General features: G+C 44.0%; 1 protein-coding gene across 1 annotated transcript in view; it reads right to left on the bottom strand.

The window, feature by feature from the left end:
* Positions 1-27468, bottom strand: part of LOC137435261 (contactin-associated protein-like 2) — a 175787-nt gene that overhangs the window by 114033 nt on the left and 34286 nt on the right. The window lies entirely within an intron of this gene.

The following is a 27468-nucleotide window of genomic DNA, read 5'->3' as shown; positions in this document are numbered from 1 at the left end:
ACCATTTGTTCAGACATGTTACATTTCACTGGCATATTTACTATGGCATAGGTTCTTCAATCCTATATATGAAATCCATAATTTACCTCTCACTCTTCAAAGATTGTGCCGTCTATAACATAACTTTCAAGAGCAAAGGTCTTTACTTCAAGCAAGCAGTGCATCGCCATCTCTTGTCATCCCTAATTCTGATGCATGATCTTTATTACCCCCATTAACCTTTCCTAACTCAACCATAACCAGACTTGGCAGAGTAATGGCGAGCGCGTCCACTCTGGGGCTGGGAGGTCGGTGGTTCAATCACCGTCCGAGTCATACCCAAGACTCTAAAAATGGTATGTGTTGCTTCCTTGCTTGATATAGCATTTAAAAGGATAACGCATGGACAAAACGCTGGGAAGGCAATGGCAAACCATCCAGTAACCCTCGCAATGAAACTGCTTCGGTAGCACCAATACTCGGTGAAGAGGTAAGGTCGGCAAAGACCAATACTCGGTAAATCAAATCATATCAAATCATCTCTACCATGTTACTTGTTAGTTCCAGTTTCCTACCCTCCTCCCTCTCTTCTTTCCCTGTTTGCTCATTCCCTTGATGTTTGTCCAACTCCAAGTTCTACCTTGCTCTTCCATGAGCCTCGATCCTGTAAAGAAAAATAAATAAACAAAAACAGTTTTAACAACACTGATATTGGTGCTCACCTTTAAATTTTCAATCTCCAATCGTTGCCGAATCCAAGTATGAAAAGCATTCTACAACTAGAGCGCACATAGAACACGATACCCCACACAGTGCTCATGTATATACTGCACTTCAATTTTAATAAAATGATTATTTTAAAGATAGTTTAGCAAAAATTTGGAAGTTTAGCGCAATTGAAGCAGTCTTGTATACCAACCACCCTTATGCCGTTTAATAAGACAACGTTGAGTTGCAGTTCAGAGGCGCGTGCGATTTGGTCTCTTCCGAAGACAGAAGCCTCTTCCGGAAGATTGCTTTGCGCCGAACAGGCAGAAGAGAAGCAAGATGGCGCCCAAACATGTATTACTCGCGCTCATGATGGAAGAATTAGACAAAGATGACACTACATCACAAGTTGATGCAAATATCCAGATTGTGTTTTCACTTGCAAGTTTTGCTGCGTAAGTATAACCTCTTCTCTTCCGCCTCTTCTTCCTCTTCCTCTTCTAACCGCCTCTTCTGCTGGATAACGGAAGAGGCAGAAGAGCTTCCGAGAAGAGAAGAGTCCAAATCGAACGACCGGAAGAGTCTTCCGGAAGTCTCTTCCTCTTCCAGAAGTGCAAATCGCACGCGCCTCAGGAGATGGAGGCTTTATTGATCACCACAGAACGCAGCGTCAATCAGCATCGTACATAATCTTCTTGAACCCGATACTTTTTTTTTTCCAAGGCGTTTTTCCAAGCCCGCTTCGAATAACAAAACTAACGATAATAGCCGGCGCATACGTATTATGTTGAAAAGCCAGATTTTGCTGGATCCCTTGAGAATTTTGAAGCTTTGACGCACCAAATCGCTCAATGGAGGCCGCCATCTTGCGGATGCGGAAGTATGCACAACAAATTGATAAAAGTTCGATAGCAGTTTGTTTCACCCGTCCTTTTTTGATTCACAATCTTATGCACCTATAATTTGTAATTAAAATACTTTAAGACCAACCTCGGCCCGCACGGGCCTGGTTATCTTCAACGAAAATCGTCACCAAACACCGGAACCAATGAGATTCGAGCATTTGAAAAAATATTGCAAAAACCAAATCACTCAATGGAGGCCGCCATCTTCCGGATGCGGAAGTTTGCATAACAAAATTGCCAAAAAGTTCAATAGGAGTTTGATTCACCCGTCTTTGTTTGATTCACCATCCTATGCACCTCTAATTTGTAATTAAAATACTTTAAGACCAACCTCGTTTCCCGGGCCCACACGGGCCCTGGTTATCTTCAACGAAAATCGTCACTAAACACCGGAACCAATGAGATTCGAGTATTTGAAAAAATATTTCAAAAAAGCTTTTTACCACATTTCGGACGCTGAAAACGGCGTCAAATATTCTAAAATTGACGAAGAATTATTTTTTAGAAATCTCGCGGCCGTAGGGGATAGTTTTTCACGGCCGGAAATATCCGAAGTTGAGATGGAATTCACCGAATTAATCAAGGACATTTTATAAATTTTAATCTCATCCAGAATGCAAATGGTGTCATTTTGAACGAGGTACGGTACCTACTACACCTACCTACCACCAACTACCTAACCTACTGATGCCATAGTGATGGGTAAAATAGTGGCAAGAGGCTTTGGCTTCGCCGGCTCATTCCGGCTTTGCAGTCGGGTACTAATAGCGTAATATTAAGGTTATTATAAAACAATATTAATACCAATAATATCCCACCTCACCAAGGGGGTTTCCCAGCGAGTCAACGTCTATAAATAGCTTATCATGGCGTTTCGTGGGAGCAACGGGCTCTACCAGAAGTAATGAACAGTAATGAACAGTAATGAATATTATGAACCACAAAACACGTATGATTAGCTTTTTAAACAGTCGCTAATGCTGTTTATAACACGAAATAAAGAAATTTGGAGGAATTTACTTGCAGTTTTACTTACAGAACTGAGTGAAGATCTACTGTACTCTATCTAGGTACCCCATAAGTGTTGGGTTAATAACATGGCCCTTCCTGGCGCTAACGTGGCGTTTTTCGTAGTGAACTTTTGCAAATCGCTCCTTCTGTTTAACATGAAACTGAAAGGGAGGAAGCCCGGGGTGTGCTCATCTACCAAGCAGCTAGCTAGCGCTTGCCCAGCCAGCCGTTCCTTAACGCTTTTGAATGAAGTGCTTGCTCGAATGCTTAAACCACTTGCCGATCTCTCCACAAGAATCTTGGTAAATGAACACACACCCAATATTCTTGAGACCCGACCATAGATCGACTGTAATCTATGTACCCCAAAGAGGAATGACCCTTTCTGCCCCTCCGGTAGTTAGCAGGTGCACTAGTGTGTATGTCCCTTCCGTTGAACTTGGGGCCGACTCAGAAGAAGACCTTTGTTGGTCGAAAGCTTGTCGACAATTAAAGATCGACGTCCTGAAGCTACGTCCGCGTCTTATTTAATCTAACGATTATTTATTCAATGCAAATGAGACGCCCTGCTCGTACTGTGGAGTTTCTACTATTTCTTACAGTTATATATATATATATATATATATATATATAGGGGAAGCCCTTAATCGTTTTCCTGTTGGGTAGCAAGCTGTCAGGATAACCATTTGCCCTTAACACATTTTGAAGATGGTCCACCTCACTGCGGGAGCTTTAAGCCCGATGGACGTCTGTGACATGCTTTCTACCTACCTCTCTTCCACCTACATTGTATTTAATGAGGTATATTACAAGCAGGTTTATGGCACCGCTATGGGTTCCCCGGTATCGGCTGTGATTGCCAACATGGTGATGGAGGATTTGGAGGAACGCACCATTCCAGCCCTGTTAGTGCAACCACGTGTTTGGTTCCGGTACGTGGATGACACATTTGTCATCTGTCACTCTGATGAGGTGGGCATCATACATGAGACCATAAATAAAACTTTTTCCTCCATTAATTTCACCATTGAAGAGGAGAAAAATGGAGCCCTTCCCTTCCTGGATACACTCGTAGCAAGGGATCCCAAAGGAGCCTTAAAGGTAACGGTGTACAGAAAACCTACACACACTGATCGCTACCTTGATTTCAAGTCTTGCCATCCAATGGAACACAAAAGATCGGTGGTGCACACCCTCTCAAAAAGAGCACGTGATTTACCATCCACCTTTGAAGACAAGATGAGTGAGGTGGACCATCTTCAAAATGTGTTAAGGGCAAATGGCTATCCTGACAGCTTGCTACCCAACAGGAAAACAATAAGGGCTTCCCCACACAACAGGCTGAGACCGAGAGAACAACCAAAGGGTTTGTGTGTTCTCCCTTTTGTACCGGGGGTTTCACAGAGGGTCGGCAGAATTTTGAAATCGGCAGGAGTGAGGGTGAGTTTCACACCGGTTTTCACCCTTCGCCAAGCCCTTATGAGGGTCAAGGACAAGCTTCCGAGGAAGGATAGGTCAGGGGTGGTATACGTGGTGCCCTGTGGTTGTGGAGCTGAGTATGTGGGTGAAACCGGGAGGACCTTAGGTCAACGTATTGCTGAACACCAAAAAGCATTTGAATGTAATTATCCTAGCAGATCTGCTATTGCCAAACACGGCCTTAATGAAGGCCACACACCTTTATGGGATAGGGTTAATATTTTGGGTTCCACACCCAACAGAAACAGAAGACATGTTTTGGAGGCTTGGCACACAGAAGAAACTGTTACCTCGATCACACAAGAGGTAGTTGACTTACCGGTAGCGTTTGACCCACTCTTGTGTAAACAAAGCAGGCATTCCATACTTTGAACAACGAGTCCACATAATATGTCACACAAGGTTTTTATTCGGACAATTTGCCCCCTCCCCCACTCCCTCCAAACCACCCCTCTCCCAACCCCCCCTCCACTTCCACCCCCCATTCTATCCCGCCCTATAACCCCCCCCATCCCGCATTCCCGTTTACCGCATAGGGCCACATGTGATGATCTTGATATTATGGCAATTTAAAAATTTTTTTTTTGCTTTCATATATTTGCAGTTTTAATTTAATTTACAATTTAATTGTTTACAAGTTTAACTTTTAATTACATGTAATTATTGTTCCTGATTTTCTAAACACTTGAGTTATAATCCAGCATTGCTTACAGGATTATTTTAAGCCATTAATATGCAGTTGATTTTTGAATTTGGTCAATAACGTCTCCGTTCACGAGAGCGGTGTGATACGGTTTCATTGGCTGTCCAGCTTTGCCCACCCACTTTGCATATACCCCGCCCACTTTGCATATAAGGGGATGTTGAGATGATTTTATCACTCTTGAGGAAGATTAACGGAGGCGTGTGGCTTCACATGTTGTTAATCGAAACGTTGAGTCATTGTTTGTTCAATTAAAGGTTGGAGATCTTACCATGGCGTCATTTGGATTTACTCCCAACCGCAAATCATTGCTTATATATATATATATACAAATAAATAAATATATATATGTATATAAATAAATAAATAAATATATATACATAGATATATATATATATATACACACATATATAATAAATAAATAAATAAAAAATATATATATATATATACTGAAACGCAAAAGAAACTTACCACCTTTGAAACCTTTAAATATCAACAATAACACTGCGTGTAGTAAATGTGTGAACTTATTTGTGGACAATAGTGTCCTCACTGTCAGACAAAACGGTCACGGATGGTCACTTGAACCTTCAATGGTCACTTCATAGCACAGCTGTTGAACAGCCATTTTGACTGTCAGTGATTAGCCAAGGGGTACGGGATGATTTTAATGAGCTGCACGTGATGTCTTGATATTGGCTTTAAAAAGGCCAGTGCAAAAATGGGCATTTCAATCAACATGCCACGATTGTCAAGGGATCAACGGCAGCATGCCCATGGCATGCTGCAAGGCGGACTGAGCTACCGTGAGGTGGCACGTCGCCTTGGCTGTTCACACAAGACGATATCGGCCCTGGTGGACAGAGACACCCTCCACAACTCTGCAGATGACAGACCTCGATCAGGGAGGCCAAGAGTCACCACTGCAAGGCAGGACAGGCAGATGGTCCGAAGTCACCTGCGGGATCGATTCCGTCCAGCATCCCGCACTGCGGCAGAAACTCCGGGGCGTGCAAACCCACGGATCTCCAATGATACTGCACGAAGACGACTGCATGACTATGGTCTGACTGCCAGAAGACCATACAGAGGCCCCGTGATGACGGCTGCCCATCGCCGCAACCGACAGAGATGGTGCCAGCAGCATCAGCGGTGGACCTTGGCGCAGTGGAACGAGGTCGCTTTCAGCGATGAGTCAAGGCTCTGTGTGGACAGTCCTGATGGGTGTGAGCGTGTCTGGAGAAGAACTGGCGAGCGATATGCCGATTGTTGCGTGCGTCTAGGCAACAGGTGGGGTGGCCCAAGTGTGATGGTGTGGGCCGCCATATCAGGCCGGTACAGGACGCCACTGGTGGTTGTGGATGGGAATCTTAACGCCCAGCGGTATGTGGATAACATCCTGCGACCTCATCTGCTGCCATTCCTGCTAGACCACCCAGAATTGAGAACCTTTCAGCATGACAACGCTCGTCCCCATGCTGCTCGCTTTACCACTGCATTTCTCCAAGGCGAGAACATCAACACCATGCAGTGGCCTGCGCTCTCCCCTGACCTGAATCCCATAGAGCACCTGTGGGATGAGCTTGGGAGACGCGTAGTTGGCAGGGCCAGGACACGGGCAGAGCTGCTTCAGACATTGAGGACTGAGTGGGACAGAATCCAGCAGCAATCCATCCAAAGACTGGTAGGCAGTATACGCCGACGATGCACTGCCTGTATCCAAAACAATGGTGGCCACACACACTATTGAAAGGGGACTGACATTGCACCCTGTGCTGTTCTGTACTGTAGAACAAACTGATGAGATGGTGTATCTTGGTCAAAAACTTGACATGTCATCAATAAAATGCCAATGTTTCAATTAGCAATTGTTGGTTTGTTTTATTTTGAACTGTTACAATTTTATTACATTTCAAACAAGTGGTAAGTTAGTTGCATGACTGCAATAGTCATGCAGTCGTCTTCGTGCAGTATCATTGGAGATCCGTGGGTTTGCACGCCCCGGAGTTTCTGCCGCAGTGCGGGATGCTGGACGGAATCGATCCCGCAGGTGACTTCGGACCATCTGCCTGTCCTGCCTTGCAGTGGTGACTCTTGGCCTCCCTGATCGAGGTCTGTCATCTGCAGAGTTGTGGAGGGTGTCTCTGTCCACCAAGGCCGATATCGTCTGGTGTGAACAGCCAAGGCGACGTGCCACCTCACGGTAGCTCAGTCTGCCTTGCAGCATGCCCAGGGCACGCTGCCGTTGATCCCTTGACAATCGTGGCATGATGATTGAAATGCCCATTTTGCACTGGCCTTTTTAAAGCCAATATCAAGACATCACGTGCAGCTCATTAAAATCATCCCGTACCCCTTGGCTAATCACTGACAGTCAAAATGGCTGTTCAACAGCTGTGCTATGAAGTGACCATTGAAGGTTCAAGTGACCATCCATGACCGTTTTGTCTGACAGTGAGGACACTATTGTCCACAAATAAGTTCACACATTTACTACACGCAGTGTTATTGTTGATATTTAAAGGTTTCAAAGGTGGTAAGTTTCTTTTGCGTTTCAGTATATATATATATATATAACTGTAAGAAATAGTAGAAACTCCACAGTATGAGCAGGGCGTCTCATTTGCATTGAATAAATAATCGTTAGATTAAATAAGACGCGGACATAGCTTCAGGACGTCGATCTTTTATTGTCGACAAGCTTTCGACCAACAAAGGTCTTCTTCTGAGTCAGCCCCAAGTTCAACGGATATATATATATATATATATATACATATACATACATATATATCATAGTCCCTGGAAGTATTATGAAGGTGATTTGTATTCAACATTGTTCAAGTATATAATTCAATTTAAATAAAGGATTAAAGCGGTTTAAAGGTGTATAAATAAATAAATAAATAAATTTCAGCGTGGACTACACCATCCTATCGAACACATTACATTAGTTCTTCGTATCACCTGGTGTTGGCCTAATGGTTAGGGTGGTGGGCTTGGGATGCTAAGGTCCCGAGTTCGAATCCTGTTGAACCAACGCGAGGTGGGGTTGACTCAGCCTGTTATCCTTCCGAGGTCGGCAAAATGAGTATCAGATGTCTGGTTGTAGAGAGGCATTGCATCAGCAGCAGACGTGCCCACAGAAAAATGATGCAACCAGCAGCTGGTTGGCTGCACACGAACCACCCACCAGTTCTTCGTGTCTGTTGGTTGCATCCTTAAACAGTGAGTTTCCTGTTTGGAATGATTTTCAATTTTGGTCGACTGCCAGGTAGGCACACAGAGTAAAAAAACATTACGTCACTCCTCTATGTGCATGTGCTATCGGGACAAATTCAAAGCCACAGTACTGCTAAATGGCAAACTTGTATTCCCATTCATGTTCCAATTCGTGCTCAAAAAATAACACTCAATTTCAATAAGAGGTTTCTCCATCATAAACTGATGACCATAACCGGATAAGACGGACAAATGGACCTAAACCAATCGCTTAACCCCGCTTTTCGCTTGGCATGCGTGGTGTAATGACCAATACAGCTTCGCAGAACAACTACACTGATCATAAATGTTTTTTTTATCTTCAATATTGCCAACGCATGGTTGCCTTGTATGGCATTACAAGGAAGTAGTGTGGGAGTGGCATAAGCAAAAATCTATAATGTAGTTTTTATCAAACGCTATAGCCTTGTGGTTTATATACCATTAAACTGGAATGTCAGAGGCTATATATATATATATATGCCTAGAGGTACGCAAACTTGGCCCTGTGCCGTGTAGGCTGAGTTTGAATCTTGGCCTAGTTATAAACTGCTATCCTAGTGTTTTACAAGTCGGTTAATTCATCAATCTGTGTGCCGTCCCTGGGATGGACGTTAAACTGGGCATCTTGTCTGCCAGCATTATTTGGCGGACGTAAAAAATCCCACGGTATCCTTTGCGAAGAGTAGGCGAGCTATCTCCGGGACCCTGAACATTTTCCAAATACCTGCAAAAATATTCGAGGGGCAGCACAGCCATGCCCCCAGCAAATAATACTATCTCACAGCCATGTGCTGCATACGAAAAAAGAAGAAGTCAAAGACTGTGGGGACAAATCCTGAGCATGGTATATTACCCCTTCCTGGAAGGGCATTGGTCAGCATTCTGATGCCAGTACAAACACTGCCGTTTATTTTTATTGAGTTCAGGTCCATTTAGGATTGGTGCTCAAATGCTACTGTACCTATGCAAATGCAGTGTCACCCATAGTCCCCCTAGCTGAATTAAATAATAATAAAAAACTCGAGTAGGAATTTTTGATAACTTCTCAACCGATGCGGTGACAGGAAAAATTAATAGCACCGCAAAGCAGGCGTAACCCCTCAGCCCGTGCATGGTGGAAACCAATTTCAAGATGGCTGCCGTGGCGGCCATATTGAAAATCGCAGCGCACCCATGAACCCTCCTCTACTCAACCCCAACACACACTGCAAAAATGGATTTAATCGGACAAGCCGTTCTGCTTGAAATTAACGGAAACCAATTTCAAGATGGCTGCCGTGGCCGCCATATTGGAAATCGCAGCGCGCTCATGAACCTTCCTCTACTCAACCCCAACAAACACTGCAAAAATTGATTTAATCGGACAAGCCGTTCTGCTCGAAATTGACGGAAACCAATTTCAAGATGGCTGCCGTGGCGGCCATATTGAAAATCGCAGCGCGCCCATTTTCGAAAGGAACCTTCCTCTACTCAACCCCAACACACACTGCAAAAATTGATTTAATCGGACAAGCCGTTCTGCTCGAAATTGACGGAAACCAAAAGTTGACGGACGCCCGGGCGACAATACCCCTTAGCCCAATTTGGGCTGAGGGGTGAAAAGTGAGAAAACCGAGTGAAACAGAAAAAGCGTACAAGGTAAATCATGGATGATACAGAAGAACCAAAGAAGGCAAGTGTGGAAAACAGCTGAGTAAACATCTTTGGCATTCGACTGCTTTCTAATACGGCAGTGTGGTCTTTTCACCTTGAAATGCACCTTTAAATAATTAATAACGCTCTATTCTCCTATGTGTTGAAATTGTGTAGTTTAGGGATTAAAATAATGCCCAGGTAAATCGAGAGAATTCGGGTGTGGAGCAGAGGAGAAGGAAAGGAGTCCAGGAAGTTTGAAGCATGCCCCTTCTCCTTTTCAATTCTACCAAAGAGTTTCTTAGGCATCCGAGGAGTACTAAACCACCATTTAGGTTTTTTATTCTCATACAGTCGTGGCCAAAAATATTGGCACCCTTGCACTTTTATCAAATAACTCACAATTTTATCGAAAAATAAGTTGAAATTGACAAAGGTATTTGGTCTTCACAATTCTAGTTCACTGTTAATAATCCAGAACCTTTGTTTTTAATTAAGAACTTACTAGAGCGGCACTCAGTATAGCGCATACCTCCGCCAGGTGAACACTTTACGTTTTGTACCCCACTGATTGGTCAATTTTATCGAATATCAATTTTATCAATTTCAACATCAACATCAACATCAATTTTATCGTATCTGGATCCAGACCTGAACCAAAATCGAATCAGCTTGTTCTTGTCACCTAACCAATTTATGCACCTAGTCTTGTCATAACTTGTCCATGTTAGAACTCGCCCATAAGTTTGAGACATCCTGCTATATATCGTTTTTGGCCCTATCTCTCAATGGTGAAGAATCACTTAAATCCTTCTATCTATATCCAGATCTTCACCAAAATTGAATCGATTCTTCCTTGTCAAGCACACAACCTCTCCACCAAGTTTTGTCCAAATGCGTTCATAACTTTTTGAGATATCCTGCTATATGTTGGTTTTAGCCTATCACTCAATGGTGAAGAATCATTAAAAAAATTAAATAACTATCATATCCGAATCCATATTCAGATCTTCACCAAAATCGAATCGATTCGTCCTTGTCACACACAAAACCGGTCCATCAAGTTACGTCCAAATCCGTCCACAGCTTTTTGAGACATTCTGCTATTTATCGTTTTTGGCCCTATCTCCCAATGGTGGAGGATCACTTAAAAATTCTACTAGCCGGATCCAAATCCGGATCTTCACCAAAATCTAATCAGTTCATCCGTATCTCACACACTACCTCACTGCCAAATTTTGTCCGAATCCGTCCTCAACTTTTTGAGATATTTTGTTCACAAACGGACAGACAAACAGTCTAGCATTTTGTCTTGAACCATTCCTGAGTGCTTTTTGAAGTGTGTTTGGAGTCATTGTCCTGCTGCAAGACCCATGACCTCTGATGGAGACCCAGCTTTCTGCCACTGGGTTGAACATTGCGCTCCAAAATTCCTTGGTAATCTCCTGATTTAATGATGCCATGCACACATTCAAGGCATCCAGTGCCAGAGGCAGCACAGCAACCCCAAAACATCACTGAACCTCCTCCATTTTGACTGTAGGGAAGGTGTTCTTTTATTTGAGGCTTCATTTTGTTTTCTGTAAACATAGAGATGATGTGCTTTACCAAAAAGCTCTAATTTGGTTTCATCTGTCCACAGCACATTCTCCCAGAAGGATTTTGGCTTGTTCAGGTGTGTTTTGGCACACTCCAGTCGGGCTTTCTTAAGTCTCTCTCTCTCAGCAGTGGGGTCCTCCTGGGTCTCTTACCATAGAACCCCCTTTCATTGAGTTGGTGAAGGTGAAGGATGGTGCGAATTGAAACTGTCGTATCTTGTGTCTGAAGGTCAGCTTGAATCTTTTGGCAGTTGATCGAGGTGCTTTCTCCACCATTGGAACAATCCTTCGCTGCAATCTTCGATCAAGTTTTCTCTTGCGGCCACGTCCAGGGAGGTTGGCTACGGTGCTATGGGCCTTATACCTCCTGATAACATTGTGTATGGTGGACACAGGAACATCAAGGTCTCTGGAGATGGACTTGTAGCCTTGAGATTGTCCATGCCTGACTACATTCTTGCGTCTGACCTCCTCAGACAATTCTCTGGTTTCTTTCTTTTCTCCATGCTCATTGTGATACACACAGTGACAAAAACCAACAGAATGACTCCATTTTCTCTATTCAAATTGGTTGAATGAGTGATTTTTTTATATTGCAGGCACCTGGAACTCACCATAGGTGAGTTCAATTCCAAAGTAAAGGAGAATCACCTGCTTGAAATCGAATTATTTCTAACAACTTCTAAAAGCTGCCAATAATATTGTACAGGCCATTTTAGGATTTCTGTGTGGAATAAGCTAACATTTAGTATTTTTTTCAACTTTTTTGCTTTGTTCCACTGCAAACCAAAAAAATACATACAGTATGTTGACACCAAAAGATTTTTTTAATTTCAACAATTTTCTGGAAACAAATGGTGCATTATATGGAAAAAGTGCGAAGGTGCCAATATTTTTGGCCATGACTGTATCTGGCTGGGACATTTGGTATGAAAATTTGCATCAATAATGGGAATAAAAAGTATACAGGTTGACTTTTTTGACCTAGACCTAACTTTTATGGTCATGACTTAATAGAAAAATTACCATTTTTCACCACAACTCGACTGAGGTATGTCCGATAAGAATGAAATGGCCATTTCTAGATAGCCTAGACTAGAGGAAGGTGCATCTACAATTAATTGACATCATACTTCTCCGGGTTAAAGGTCAAGGTCAAATAGAGGCCTGAAAAAAAAACAATGCTTTTTTTTTTTTTGTCATCACTCAATTTTTCCAATGCGGAATCTTAAAGACCGCTCGCTTGGCCTTCCAAGATGTTCTTGCATCATAATAGTGTACCAACAATGAAGTTGTGCACCTGATGTTTGATTCGTGTCCATGACTTACGTTTTTCAGATTGTGATCAAATTAACAAAAAACACCTTTTTGATCATAACCTGAAGAATAATTTTCCTCCGATTTTCATACTGTGGGGTTTGTAAATAGACTGTAGATGGGGGCACATTTTCTGAACTTGTACTCAATCCCTAATTTTTGAAGGTCAAGGTCATATGGTGGTCCAAAGAGAATATGGCCATCAATGGATTTTTTTGTTGTTATACTTTGTCGAGTCTCGTATAAGAGCTAACACACATAACATATAACAAAAGAAGCAGGAGACAAGAGGGGGAGAGAGAGGTAAGCATAACAATAGTAGGGAACAGCGACATCAGGAGATCTGTGGAAAAGAGAGGGCTGGGGCAGGGTACACGGGATTAAACCATATGGACACTACAGGGGATTTCAGGAAGGAAAATGGAATGTGAAGGAGGTGGGTTTGTGGTGGATTAACAGGGGTAGAAGAGATCAAGGTTTTGGATGAGGGAAGATATGTGACGGTGGTGAGCAGCTGTTTTGAAGACCTGGAGGGAGGAGTGCGATTGAAGAGAGTGTGGGGGTTTGTTCCAGAGGCAGGCAAAAAGAGGAATGAAACAGTGAAGGAGAATAGAGAGTCTTGATTTTGGCAGTTTCACCAGAAGAGGGTTGCTGACAGACATTGTGTCCTGCAGAAATATTTGGGGGACAAAGCACAGACAGAGCAGGAGGAACTAAAACAGAGAGGAGTCGATAGAAGACAGAAAGACCACCAACCTGTCTGCGGTGAGAGAGTGAAAGGCCCTCAGAATCAGCTTCATCGCAGGAGATTCCAATGATTCTAAAAGCTTTGGTTTCTACAGCGTGAAGGCAAGCTAGGTCTGAGACAGGAGCACCAGCCCAGAGGGGAGAGCAGTACTCCATAAAGCTGTGGATGAAAGCTTTGTTTGTGGTGAGGAGCTCAAAATTGCCAAGAAAGGACTTTGAATGACGGAGGATGCCCATTCAGCGACTGGCTTTGGAGGCCAGCTTGGAAATGTGGCTTTCCCAGCAATGATCATGGCAGATAGTGAGACCCAAAAGCTTGAGTGACAGAACTTATTCAAGAGGATTGTTGAGAAAGTTGATGGGCGGTGGGGTGGAGTCAAGGGTGGAGGGGCCGGGGGAATTGTTTTCCAGACGGTCCTTTCGGAGAGACATAGCGAGGGTGAGAGATTGTCAGGATTTTTTTTTGTATAGTAAGTCAAGGCTCGAGTGAAAGTTAACATATAGAGCATGTTCCAAGATTGAAAGACATGTTCCAAGTGTTTGACCATCTTATAATTTGTGGACGCTGATTGTGGGCACTGGAGGAGGCATATCCTTGTCGATCGCTTTATGATCGCAGACATGTCATTTTAATGTGTTGGTGTGCAAATTATTATGAGTGGGGATGTTACATTATCATTCCGCACCTACAGTGTTGGGCATTTTGATTTTCTTTTTACTTTCTTCTCAGGCAGGTGAACACTCACCCCTCATAGATTATAGTCGGGTCAGGAATTAAACCCAGAAGAGACAGTTCAAAAGTAAGTGCACCACCTCTGCACCATCATGTCAGCACTCAATCCAATTGGGTACATATACAGACAATGTTTTGTTCACAACAGTCGAACAAATGCGGACAAATATATATATTGCATGCAAACGTACGAGTGTATATCATGAGTAACAAAAAAATTTCCTCAACAACTATACGTAATTACATATTGAAAACAAGAAAGAGTAATCAGAGATTGCAGACCCTCGCCAGGACGTATTTGTGAGGTGTATTTTATCGGGTGTTTTTTTTTTTGAGAAATCACTTAAAAATTTTTTTTTGTTCAAAATGTAATTTGTTGTTGAAACCAATGTGGCGGCCGAACCACGTGACTGATGGTCATTATTATTTTTTTCTCCACAAATTTATCCCGAGATGACGCTCAATAAATTTTATCTTGATCGGATGAAGTTTTGTACTTGTCGAATTATGACATCATAATGGAGGCACCTATTACATCATCATTAACATATTTTATTCCCCATGCAGAGTTCTTGACAATTAGACATGTCTCAATTTTTCTATGCAGTGCTTTTGGAGATTTTTTCAGGTGCAAAGTTTTTCAGTTTTTCCAAGACGGTGCCCATACCACGTGACCTATGACGTCATAATTATTTTTTAAATCGACAGCAGGAGATGCACTTATGGTGAAAATTTCCTGTCAATCGGACCAATGGTTGCAGAGAAAATCATATTTATTCTGTGTGGACAAACAGACAGACAAACAGTCAGACAGACAGACAAACAGAAAACAAACAGACAAACAAAAGGACCCAAATGCAATACCCTCTCCTCTGGTGAGGGTAATAAAGAAATGTTGGTATATTTTGGAATATTGTAAGTACCGTAAAAAATTTTTTTTTTTTTGTATACAAGATCGAGGCTCGTGAAAGAGCTAACATTAATCACACAAAAAGACAAACCGACACACAAAACACAAAAAACAAGGGGAGCGGCAGACAAGATGGGGAGAGAGGGGGAAGGACACAAACACAACATTTGAGAGCAGGGACATCGGGAGGACTTGGGGGGAGGTACGTGAGGAATAAAACATATGAACACTGCAAGGACTCTGGGGTGAATTACCGGGGGTAGAAAAGATCAAGGTTTTCGATGGGGGAAGATAAGAGATGGTGGTGAACAGCTGTTTTAAAGACCTGGAGGGAGGAGTGGGATTGAAGGGAGTGGGGGAGTTTGTTCCAGAGGCGGGAGAAAAGGGGAATGAAAGAGTGAAGGTGAGCAGAGAGCCTAGACTTTGGCAGTTTAACCATAAGAGGGTTGCAGGAAGATCTTGTGCGACCTGAAGGAATATTGGGGGGACAGAGCACAGAGAGAGCTGGGGGAGCAAGGCCGGAGAGGAGTCGGTAGAAGACAGAAAGACCACCAACCTGCCTGCGGTGAGTGAGTGAAAGGCCCTCGGAGTTGACTACATCGCAGGAGATTCCAATGATTCTGAAATCTTTGGCCTCAACAGCGTGAAGCCGAGCAAGGTGTGAGGCAGGAGCACCAGCCCAGAGGGGGGAACAGTATTCCATTGAGCTGCGGATGAAAGCCTTGTATGTGGTGAGGAGCTCAGGTGTGCCAAGGAAGGACTTCGCACGACGGAGGATGCCCAGTCGGCGACTGGCTTTGGAGGCCAGCTTGGAAATGTGGTTTTCCCAAGAAAGATCATGGCAGATAGTGAGACCCAAAAGCTTGAGCGACAGAACTTCTTGGAGAGGATTGTTGAGAAAGTAGATGGGAGGGTTGTCCAGTCGGTCCTTTCGGAGAGACATTGTAAGAGTGTGAGATTTGTCAGGATTGAAAGACATGTTCCACTTGTTTAACCAGTCTGTGATTTTGACCAGGTCTGCAGAGAGTGAGGACGCTGCAGACTGCCGATCTGAGGGATGAGGAATGGAGCGGCAGATAGTGGAGTCATCAGCAAAGAGATAGAGAGGATTTTCCAGAGAGTCGGAGAGATCATTGATGAAGACCAGAAATAGCACAGGGCCCAGAACACTACCTTGGGGAACTCCAGCCAGAACAGGAAGGGAAGATGAGAGAAATCCATTCAGGGCCACACGTTGCCTACGACCAGAGAGGAAATCCGCAAGCCATGAGTGGAGATTTCCCTGAATACCATAGGAGGCGAGTTTGGTGAGCAGAGCTGGGTGCCAGACCGTATCGAAGGCACGTGATATGTCAAGTGAGACAGCTCTGATTTCCTGTTTGGCATTGAGGACCTCCATCCATTGTTGAGACAGCAGAAGCAACATGTCCAGAGTAGAATGACCTGGTCTGAATCCAAATTGATGATCAGAGATCAAGCCATTGGAGAAGAGGAAGGATTTGATATCTGAAGCAATGATGGATTCCATGACTTTGCTGATAATTGGGAGCAGGCTGATTGGTCTGTAGTTGCAAGGATCTGTTTTTGCACCTTTTTTGTGTAAAGCGGTAATGTTTGCTGATTTCCAAGATGCTGGCAGATGACCTTGAGCAAAAGAGAGGGTGAAAAGAACAGAGAGAGGGTGAGATAGAGCGGCAGAGCAGGATTTTAGGACCCGAGGGCTGATGCCATCTGGTCCAGTTGCAGAATCAGCGTCGAGGTTTGATAAAAACTTCTCCACCTTGTCAGGAGAGAAGGATACAGAGTCCAGGAGCAGTTGGGTTCGACTGGGAAAGGTGGGAACAGAGAGAGATGGGTTTGGGACACAAGATTTTGAGGCAAACACAGAGTTGAGGCATTCGGCTTTGTCACGTGCGGTGTCAACTGTGTAGCCATTTGAGGTAAGGGAGGGGATGGAGGGGGAACAAACACCAGAAACGGATTTGACCAGACGCCACCAGGATTTGGAGGAAGGAGACAGGTTTGAGAGTTCAATCTTGAGTGTGGAGAGATAGTGCTTCCTGGCACTCCTGAGGGTAGAAACACACTTGTTTCGAGCTTGGTGGAAGGAACTGAGATTGCCTTCAGTTGGATTTGCCTTCCAAGATGCAAAGGCAAGTTGTTTCAGGGCAACTGCCTCACCACAAGATTCAGTGTACCATGGACGGGAGGAAGGGTAAGACAACTGAAGACGAGATGGGATAAATCTGTGCATGAGAGAGAGCAGTTTGCTTTGGAAGAATTCCCAGGAAGAATTGATGTCAGAGGCATTAGAGATGGGAGACCAGTCCAGTTGATTGATGGCTGCTTGCAGACCGTGCCAGTCGGCCTGAGTGAAATGCCAGACTCGTCGACGCTGAGGAGGCTCTCTGAGAATGGCCAGAGAGATGTCCACTTTAACAAGCACATGATCAGAAGAACCGATTGGAGCAGAAGAAGAGCAGCAGATATTTGCAGGGAAGTTAGTCATAACCAAGTCCAGAAGAGAAGATACTCCATTGACTGAGATCTGGGTCGGGAAATTGACAGATTGTGTCAGTCCCAATGAGTCGCAGAAGTCCTTTGCTGAGGTGCCATGGCTGGTGAGAGATGAACCCACACCCAGCCAGCTGGCATGATGACAGTTGAAGTCGCCACATATGAGGAAGAGAGAGTTTGGATGAGTTGATAGAAGTTGGTCCATGTTGTCCGACAGAGAAATGTAAATGGAGTCATCACTGTTTGGAGGACGGTACAGAACACATATGAACGAAAGGTGGGAGCGGAGAGGAAGCCGTAGCCAGAGGTACTCCTGTGGGTGGGGTGGAGAGAGGGCAGTGCAGGGAGAGTGAGGAAGAGAGTTTTTGATAAAGATAGCCACCCCACTACCAGGACGAGGCTCAGGTCTATCGTACCGGAGGAGGGAGTAACCAGGAAGAGATATTAAGGAATCGGAGACATCTTGAAGGAGGAAAGTTTCTGTTAAGCAGATCAAGTCTGGATTTTCAGAAGCAACCTGAATGGAGAGATCAATCAGGTTTGAGCGAAGGCCCCGGATGTTTGAGGTCCATACCATTAGTGAGGAGAGAGGGGGAGCATCGGGTGCAGGACAGGGGAGGGGAGGGGTAGGGTCAGATGAAGGGTGAGAGGGGGATGTAGGAAGAGCAGTTGATAGTGTGTCAGAGATTACAGAAGAGTTACAAGAAAGGGAAGGATGAGGAGGATGAAAGGTTTGATGGTGATGGAATGAGGCACAGTGAGAGTTTGTTTGAGGGGGGGCCGTCCTTAAAATGTTATCAAGCCCCCACGCCCCCCCCTTCATCCATTGGTGTATACAGTACATACATACGCAAAAATATGGGGAATTTATGACTTAAAATGCATTCTGAAAATCCCGATAAATTAAAAATCTCTTGCATCATGACAAAGACCATCTACTGATTACAAATACAACAAGAAAAAGAGCAATCAGAGATTGCAAACCCTTGCCAAGATGTATTTTCAGTGTTTTTTAAAGCTTTTGTGCTAAAACAAATATGGCGGGCGAACCACTTGATCGATGACGTCAGCATTATTTTTTTCTCCACTAATTTATTCCTAGATTATGCTCAAGAAATTTCATCTTGATCGGATGACGTTTTGTACTTGTCGAATTATGACGTCATAATGAAGGCACCTATGACATCATCATTAACATATTTTATTCCCCAAGGAGAGTTCTTTACAATGAGCCATGTCTCAATTCTTTCTATTCAGCGCTTTCGGAGATATAGAGGTGCAATTTTTTTTCGCTTTTTCCAAGATGGCGACCGAACCACGTGACCGAACAAACAGACAAACAGACTGACAGACAAACAAACAGACAGACAAACAGACAAACGGACTCAAATGCAATACCCTCTCCTCTGGCAAGGGTAAATATGGTGGAATTTTTTTTTGACGTCCCCACTATGTTCCATTAATGCCCCTTCCCTGATTTCCTCCCCCTTACACATTTCTCTCCTTCCTCATTTCGCCTCCAAAACGTCTTTCCCTTCTCTCCCACTTCCCCTACAATGCCCTACCCTTGTTTCCTTATTCATGTCATTCAATTAATTGAAGCACTGAGTCAAATCACATGGTGGCAGACAAGTCATTCTCAATACATTCCTTGGACATTCTGGGCTCTCATCATTATTGTACTGGTGTCAGCTTTGTTTTTTAGAGTTGTTGAGTCGGGTAAACGAAGACATTATCTATCTGGTTTGTCTGCTATTTACGGCACTATTACAGTATTTTCTGTGCAGTCATATCGATCTGTTGGGCTATGAAATTACATGGAACTTGCCAAAGCATGTTAATATCGACAACCAATGAGGTCAATCTTTATTTGAGTATCTGTGATTTAATGTTGGTTCTATAATGACTGGTGTTCATTTGACATACCTCTGCACTGGCATACACCTTCAATGTCAAAGTATATGTCACATACAAAGGGCAATCTGATTGGACAAAGATATAGACACTACAATTGACCGATTGTTGGAAAACTTCCATGCTGAGGGGATGTAACGATGCGATTATTACATGAATAAAAAACGTGATAGCTCGTTGTTGTTACACACACTTTTAGCATGCTTTGTCCTGGCAAGTCAATGGTCCCCACAAGTGAAATGATCGCTTTGTCCCGGCAAGTTGAATGCAAACACAAGGTCAGTAAATGGTCAAAATATAGATGAAATTGCCAAAACAAACAAACATCTAATCAAACTAATTTTATTATTCCCTGTGTTTCTGTGTTGCCCTGGTGGCGAAAGACAACAACCAGTACAAATATACCTGCACTGCCGAGGAAGAAGCACCTCTTAATGTTGCCGAGCAACCAATTAGAGTGTATAAAATAGTTTTATTTTATAATAATAATAATACATTTATTTTATATAGCGCTTTTCAAGAAGCCCAAAGACGCTTTGACAGAGTACAAAAAAACAAGTGCAAAAAGACAAAAATCAACAGGTAAATAATCAAAGCAAAAGGAAGGAGAAGGAGAAGAGATAGTCAGGGGTTAAATCACTGAACTATAACACTACGTGGAACGGACGGTGCCCGTGATCCGCTGAAGCCACCGACATGTATGGCGCCCCCTATCGTATGCACCCAGAAAAATGAATGCCCCCATAGCCTTTGTGGGTAGGTGTACGTTTTCCAAGATAAATTTTGCCATTATTTTCATCGCAAGAACGTACTAAAAATATTGAATCCATGATTATCAATGTTACACACATGACTAAAGATAGAACAAATTTGGTTTTATTTTGGCCTGCACATCTGGAGAAAAAAAACAACCATTTTCATGACAGTCCGTGTCCATTACCAGCTTGTCTCGAGCGTTCATTCTTGTGTAGTACATGTTCAGTGCTATTGGGCATTCAACAGATGTAATAGTGTTCAGTATTTTAATTCTTTGACAGATGTTTCTATTTTATTAGATGGAATTTGATACCTTATTGTTTTATCTTTTATTATTTAACATTTATGCCTTGGACTATTTGGGCATGTACGGTTGTGACAATGTCTATTTCAAAATTTGTCATCTTAGGGATAACCGTTTTGTACGTTTTGGGGAGCTGATAAATTATCTATCTATTGCTGCTGTTTAATTCGCGTCTGACACAATAATTTTCACTATCATTAAGATCATACATGTCTTTGAAATATCTGGATGTTGTATGCTAATAAAAAAAAAAATCCAATTTATTATCATTTTCTACATAATATAAAGTCCATGTCTACTGATGACGAAACAAAATTGTTTTGGCTAGGAGCTTCCTTACTTTGGGCCCGGTAGCAGCATCTGTTTTTACCCTTCCTAAGTGGTAGAGCTTGATCTGTCCATACCGTGATGCAATTTTCTTGATCAGGCTGTGAATGTGGTTGTTGTCAATTGTAGTATCAAACTGGTGACGGTGCAACTGAGGAAATAAGTTCATGTGGCTTGTGTTCTCCAGAACTGAGGAAGAGATAGCAGATGTCACTCCACGGCCTTGAGGAAGCTTTCCTTGAGTTATTCTTAGAAGTCGCTGGAAACATTTCTCTGTTTCTCTACATACAGATACTACGCTAGCTGATGGCCTCTGCAGCCTCCCGCGATCTTTCATGGTGACAAAGTCATGAGCATTGCCATCAGAAGATGACATTGCATTGGCACATTCCATACAGTCCATATGCAGCCTAAGAGATTTCACAATGTATCCACTGATGTAGTTGACAGCCGCATCCTTATATTCTGATAAGGGCTCAATATGTGGCATGTCACTGTAGTCATGATCTGTCTTGCTGGGTTGTCTGGGAATGAGATCATACTTTCGAGTAATGTTCATAGTTGTGACATCATTGACGCTCTCAGTGTGAAGAATGGCTGTGTCATCACGAAGAATACAGTTCCCAGTGCCATTTTTTATGTGATGTCTCATCAACAGGCGTTTGTATGCAGCTTTGAACTGTCTTGCAGTGGGGTTGTTGTTGAATCCTCCACGTGCTCTGAGGGCGGAAAAGAACAATTCAATGTGATCCTGAGAGAATTTATACGTTAGTAGGTATTTGAGTGGGGCATCGGTTGGTGCGACAAGTTCTTGATACATGTTTAAAATGCTTCTGATGCTAACAACGAAGCCAACAAAACCAGTCTTTCTTGGTCCTTCACACATTTTCCTACCAGATCCATCTTTGAGACCGAGAAGGAAGACTTCAGCATCATGCAATCGTTGTTGAATGGATGCATGGTTGTCCCCTTTCAATGGTGCTTTCAGCCCCCTTCCAAACGGATTTCTGCTGTTTAAAGCATCGAAGGCTGAATCAACATGCCGAAGAAACTCTATAGTTGCACTGCAGCCCTGGAATTGTGGAAGTTGAAGTTTTTCTTCGCAATATTGCAGAGCATCAGCAACACTGGCACTGAATATTTGTGCTGCCAGGTTCACTGCCAGGTTTCTCAGACAAAACTACGGACATCAATATTGTTTTGTACACCAGAAAATGGTGTGATTTCATGTTAAACTTGTCACATCTCTCCTTCTTTGATTACCATTCTCCACACAACAAACACCAAAATATATGGTTGGGACTACACTGCCTGTAAATTGGCGTTTCCTTACCTGTGAAATGTCAACCCTTTCTCGCGATTTTCACGAACATCTCGATTCGTGCAGTTGATTGCAGAACAGGATGGCATTCTGTTTTACTCTAGTATCATGTCACCGAAGTGAAACAACTAAGAACAAATGTGCAATTATGAAAGAAATCTCTATATAAATCTTGCAAGATGTGTACGTCGTTCAATCACAGCGATACAAAAGCAATACGCTTTTTGCGTGACTAAATCCCATAATGCATTGCGATCCCGTGGCTTCATGTAAAACTCACTGCCTATGGGCCTTTTGTGTGTGTGTTCGCAGACTGTCCGTTCCACGTAGTGTTATAGTTCAGTGGGTTAAATGCTGTGGGTTAAATGTTGAATGCAGTGTTGAACAGGTGGGTCTTGAGTGATGTTTTGAATGTGGTGAGTGAGGAGGAGTCTCTGATGGTGTGAGGTAGTGAGTTCCAGAGGGTGGGAGCAGCGATGGAGAAGGCCCTGTCCCCCCAGGATCTGAATTTGGTCCGCATGGGGGGGGGGGGGGGGGGGGTCAGGAGGTTGGTACCAGCAGAGCGGAGGTTGCGGGTGGGAGTGTGTCTGGAGAGGAGGTCAGTCAGGTAGGATGGGGCCAGGTTATGGAGGGCTTTGTAGGTCAAGAGGAGGATTTTGTACTGGATTCTCTGGGGGATGGGGAGCCAGTGAAGCTTGTAAAGGACGGGGGTGATGTGGTCACGGGTCCGGGAATGGGTGAGTAGATGGGCAGCGGAGTTCTGAATGTATTGGAGTTTATTGATGATTATTGAGGATGAACCAAAGAGGAGGCTGTTGCAGTAGTCCAGACGGGAGGTGATGAAGGCGTGGATTAGGGTTTCTGCAGCCGTGGAGGAGAGGGATGGACGGAGACGGGCGATGTTTTTCAGGTGAAAGAAGGCTGTCTTTGTGATCTGTTTAGTGTATTTGTCGAAGGAGAGGGTTTGGTCAAAGATGATGCCAAGATTCTGGATGTGAGGGGAGGTGGATACTGGGAAACCGTCGATGTTGAGGGCAAAGTTATGGGTGGATTTGGTGAGCGTTATTGGGCCAATGATGATTATTTCAGATTTATCATAGTTAAGTTTGAGGAAGTTGATTTGAAGCCAGGATTTTATTTCAGTGATGCAGTTTGTCAGGATAGAGTGGGTGGCGGTGGAGATGGACTTGGTTGAGATGAAAAGCTGGATGTCATCGGCGAAGCAGTGGAATTGGAGACCATGACGGCAGATTAAGTGACCAAGGGGGGACAGGTACAGGATGAAGAGGAGTGGGCCAAGAACTGAACCTTGGGGGACACCTTGGGGGAGGGGAGCAGTGGGGGATTTGCAGTTATTGATGGAGATGAACTGGCGTCTGTCGGAGAGGTATGATTTGATCCAACAGAGGGCAGTGCCGGTAATGTTAAAGGTGGTTTCAAGTCGGGTGAGGAGGATGGTGTGATTGATGGTGTCAAAGGCGGCGCTGAGGTCGAGGAGGATGAGAATGTTGAGGTTGCCAGCGTCAGAGGAGAGGAAAAGGTCGTTGGTGATTTTGAGGAGAGCAGTTTCAGTACTGTGGTTGGAGCGGAACCCGGATTGGAATGTTTCATACAGGTTATTGGCAGAGAGGTGATGTTTAAGTTGAGTGGCTGCAGCGCGTTCCAAAACTTTTGACAGAAAGGGTAGGTTGGAGATGGGTCTGAAGTTGTTTAGGGTGTCAGGGTTGAGTCCAGGTTTTTTCAGAATGGGGGTAACAGCAGCAATTTTGAGGGATGGTGGGACGATGCCTGTAGACAGGGAGGAGTTTATTGTTGCAGTGATAAGTGGAGAGAGAGCAGGAAGGGAGGCCTTGACAAAGCTGGAGGGGATGGGGTCAAGAGTGCAGGTGGCAGTTTTCATTCCTATGAGGAGTTCAGAGAGGTCAGTAGGGGAGACTGGGGAGAACTGAGACAGGGGTTGGCAGGATAAGGGGGGGGGGGCAGATGGTTTGAGGGGGAGCAGGTGCAGTGGTGGTTAAGCTGCTGTAGATGTTGTCAATTTTGCTTTGGAAGAATGAAAGGAAGGAGATGCAGTTGTCTACTGTGAATGACTGGGTGGTGGTGTCCAGGGGGCTGAGGAGTTTGTTTATTGTAGAGAAGAGTGCTTTTGGGTTTCCAGAGCCAGAGTGGATAATTTGAGAGCAGTAGGCGGAGCGGGCGCGGGAGAGGGCATCTTTGTAGTGTTGTAGGTGGTCCTTGTAGGCTTGGGAGTGAATTGTGAGACCTGTTTTATTGCGGAGTCTTTCAAGTTGGCGAGCACGAGTTTTCATCAGGCGGAGTTCAGGGGTAAACCAGGGAGCAGAATGGGTGAAAGAAACTGTTTTGGTTTTCACGGGCGCAAGCTGGTCAAGGCAGGAGGAGAGAGTGTGGTTGTAGTAGTCAGTGAGGTCAGAAGGGGTGTGGAGGTCAACGAAGGGAGAAGTGGACATTTTTTCAGAGAGGGTGGATGAGAATGAGGAAGGTGAAAGAGTGTTTAGCTTACAGAAATTGATAGTGCGATAATGCCTTGGTGCTGGGGTGGGGATGTTGATGGTCATAGTGATGGCTAAGTGGTCAGAGAGGGTGAGGTCAGAGCCAGAGAGATGGTGCAAAATTAATCCAGTAGAGCAGACAAGGTCCAGAATGTGCCCACGGTTATGGGTAGGAAAGTTGACATGTTGAGTGAGGTTAAAGCAGGTGAGTAAATCAGTGAAGTCAGTGGTTATTGTGGAGTCAGTGGAGTCTATGTGGATATTGAAATCACCGAGGAGGAGGATTGAGGGGGAGAGGAAACAGAGCTGTTTCAGAAAGTAGAAGTCAGACAGGAATGATGGGTGTGGTTTGGGAGGGCGGTAGACGACTGCCATGACTGACTGTGTGTGACCAGAGAGTTTAAAAGCCAGGTGTTCAAATGATGGAGCAGATGAGATGGAGATGAGGCTGGTCTTGATGTCCTGTCGGTGAATTACGGCAATTCCACCACCTCGGCCCTCCGAGCGTGGTTTATTGATGTAAGAATATCCATTGGGTGTAATGAGGTTGAGTGAGAAGTAGTCCAGAGGTTGTTGCCAGGTTTCAGTGAGACAGAGAAAGTCCAGTTTATTTTCCAGAATTTATAACTTTTTATGTTTTTACATTAAAAACTACACCTGCAACAACAACATGCATTTTAAAGGCCATTTTCCCTGCTAGAGCGGGGGTTAGCCTTGCGGTCCCCATGACAATCTTCTCCATTTTGCCCTATTTTCTGCATCTCTCCTTGTTAACCCCCTTGCCCGCATTTCTTCTTCCACCATCTTTAGCCAAGTCTTTCTCGGTCTTCCCCGTCTTCTACTTCCTTCTACATTCATTTCCATCACTCTTCTCAACCAGTCACTTTCATCCTTCCTCAACACATGACCAAACCATCTCAACCTGTTCCTCTTCACAGCATCAATCACATGCTCTATTCCCATCATCTTTCACAATTCATCATTTGTCTTCCTCTCTCTCAACGATACTCCGCACATCCGTCGAACCATTCGCATTTCCACCCTTTCCAACCTTCGTTGCTGCTCTACGTTCATTACCCATGTCTCGCTCCCATAAATCATAACACTTCTCACACATGCAGCTTACACCTTTCCCTTCAGCTTCAACGACACTCCCCTCATCATCAGCACGCCACTCAATTCCCGAAACTTCTTCCATGCACATCTCAATCGAGCAACCGTTGCCGAGTCTGATCCACCTTCTCCATTCAGCATGTCTCCGAGGTAGCAAAATGTTTTCACACCTTCCAGCTTCACGCCGTCTCCAAGATCCAACTCAACATTTCCTCCATCTGCAGCTCCCTCTGTGCACACCTTACATTTGAATGTAGCTGCCACACTGGTTAATGACCCTCTCAGACCACTACATTTTTGATGAACCCACTCAGCGCATATTGTACACTGAATGGAGTTCACTCCGACACCCTTCCTACACACAGCACAGGGCCACTTCCCAGTTCTTTCCACCTCACCACATGCTTTACCACTTGCCATCATCTTCGTCTTTCCGATATTCACCTTCAGACCTTTTGTCTCCATACATTCCTTCCACGTGTTCATCTTTTCCTTCAGTCCATCCATACTTGCCGCAATCAACACCAGATCATCTGCATACAACAACTCCCACGGTAAACCCTCCTTTACATTCTGAGCCAGCACCTCCATCACAGCTACAAATAGTAGTGGACTTAGTACCGACCCCTGATGCACTCCCACCTTCACCTCAAACTCACCACTGTTCCCGTCCTTTGTCCTTACAGCTGTGCGCGCTCTTTTGTACATTGCCATCACGACTCGGATCAACCATTCCTCCACTCCTAACTTCCTCAATGCCCATGTCAATACTTTGCGTGGAACCCGATCGAATGCTTTCTCCAGATCAACAAACCCAAGAAACAACTTCTTCCTCTTCTCCATGTACTTCTCCTGCAACTGCCTCACAATGAAAAGCGCGTCTGTCGTTCCTCTTCCTGGCATGAATCCAAACTGGATTTCGTCGATCTTCACTTTCTTCCTTATCCTCCTCTCCAACACCCTTTCCAATACCTTCATTCCATGCTCCAATAACTTTATCGCTCGGTACGAGCCACACTCCAAAGGGTCACCTTTCCCCTTGTATAGAGGGACGAGGGTACTCAGTTCCCAATCCACTGGAATGCGGCTTTCTTTCACCACCAGATTACAGATCTCTGTCATTCTCTTCACACCCCAACTTCCTGCTGCCTTCAAAAAACTACACCTGTAAACTGTTAAATAAAGAGCTCATGATGCATCACAAATTCTTAATTTACTTGATTTATTTAGCTGCTTGCAGAATGCAAGCACAATTCACTTCATCAACAATATAAGGCTCCTTCACAATTTACTACATCAAATATCAGAGAGTACGCTAGTATTCTCCATGTAGGGATGGCGTGGAAAAAAATGACGCTCCCATCTGCTACATACAAAACTAAAGTTGGAGTATCTTCATACTAAAATACGCCATTTCGTGTCTGTCTGTCTGTCTGTCTGATGAATTTTTGACGTCAATACATTCTGTCATTACTTATCCAATCTCAACCGAACTTGACAGGATGACGAAGGGTTACATAATGAAGGTTGTAGCACAACAATCAATTAAAGATTCTGCGCATGCGCAAGATTGGAGGTCTCGTCTCTTCAAAGCTGTCCATGCACGCTCGCTTTCGAAGTTAAGTAACTTTTCACAATTGTGTTTTTGTCGAAACTGGTCTTGTATGTACCTATTGGGGTGTCTTTAATAGTATTCTTGGCGTTGGTTTTTCATACCTGTGTA

This window comes from Myxine glutinosa, chromosome 1 (assembly GCF_964187855.1).
Source record: "Myxine glutinosa chromosome 1, kmMyxGlut1.1, whole genome shotgun sequence".
In the NCBI taxonomy this organism is placed as follows: domain Eukaryota; kingdom Metazoa; phylum Chordata; class Myxini; order Myxiniformes; family Myxinidae; genus Myxine; species Myxine glutinosa.
The sequence above is the reverse complement of the archived record's forward strand: the minus strand, read 5'-3'. Positions and strand labels throughout refer to the sequence as shown.